At 62.1% G+C, this 1,062-nt stretch overlaps 1 non-coding gene across 1 annotated transcript; it reads right to left on the bottom strand.

Moving 5' to 3' along the window:
• Positions 1 to 548: 548 nt before the first annotated feature.
• Positions 549 to 655, bottom strand: LOC111762050 (U6 spliceosomal RNA). The gene has a single exon (XR_002795267.1). It is a non-coding gene; the product is annotated as a U6 spliceosomal RNA (small nuclear RNA).
• Positions 656 to 1,062: the final 407 nt, after the last annotated feature.

Genomic DNA, 1,062 nt, shown 5'->3' with positions numbered 1-1,062 from the left:
CCTGAACTCTTTCCGGAAGAATAGGCAGGCGCCGAGGGGCGCCCCACGCCAGCTCCCGGGACAGGGGCGATTTCAGGAGGAAGCGATTTTGGAAGCGGCGTTTGCTGTGGGTTTGGAAACTTGAAAGTCAGAAGACGGCTAATTTGCTCAGAAGTTTGACCTGACCAGCTGTTTCTCGGAGGACACGGCAGTGCCCGAGGCCGGGCCTTGCTGCTTGCACGGGACCATGACCTCCATCATGACCTTCGTCGCTGGGGCTGAGCGCCGCGTGGGAGGCAGGTCAGGAAACGGCTGCGGGTTTGCCCCGCTGCGCGGCTCGCGCCGGCCCGCCACCTGCTCACGGGCGTCGCAGGGATTTCCTTCTCCTCTCCCGGGCTGATCCGGTGACCAGCTCGGCAGGAATGGAGCCGGCGCGCCCAGGAGGGCCACCGCCGCCTGCAGCGCCACGTCTGTGGGGTCACTGCGGGTTTGGGTTGTTTTTTTTTATTTTAATTTTTTTGATATTCTGAAACTGAATCATGAGATTTGCCCATTTCTTTTTTCTTTTTTCAAATATGGAACGCTTCATGAATTTGCGTGTCGTCCTTGCTCAGGGGCCATGCTAACCGTCTCTGTGTCGTTCCAGGTCTAGGACACGTGCTGCCGAAGCGAGCACGGGTGTGGGTTATAGTGCAAGCCTTGCGCGGGCTGCTCCGTTTCCCGTGGGTCATTCACTGCGTCCCTGCCGGCTGTCCAGGCGGTGGAGGACCCACTGGACCCGACCAGCGAGTCCTTGGGCAGGTGGGACGGGCCGGGAGCGTCGGCGCTCGGCGCTGGGAAGGGGGGCCTTTCTCAGGGGCTGGGTTTGGTTTTGCTCCGTTTCCGTGGCTGCTCAGCCGAGGTCCGCGGAGCCCCTGCCCCTCCGGGGGGTCCCGGCAGGGCAGCTGAGGGCCGGGGCCGCCTTCCCGCCGCGCCTCTCTCCTTAAATAGTAAACGAGGCAGACCCGCAATGCCTCCACACAGCCTGTCATGGATGTTCCTGCCACGTTTCCAGTCACTCCGGCCGTCTCGTTCCCGGAAAGA

This window comes from Dasypus novemcinctus, chromosome 24, assembly GCF_030445035.2.
Source record: "Dasypus novemcinctus isolate mDasNov1 chromosome 24, mDasNov1.1.hap2, whole genome shotgun sequence".
Taxonomy (NCBI): Eukaryota; Metazoa; Chordata; class Mammalia; order Cingulata; family Dasypodidae; genus Dasypus; species Dasypus novemcinctus.
Note: the sequence above shows the minus strand (reverse complement) of the source record. Positions and strands in the feature narration are given on the sequence as shown.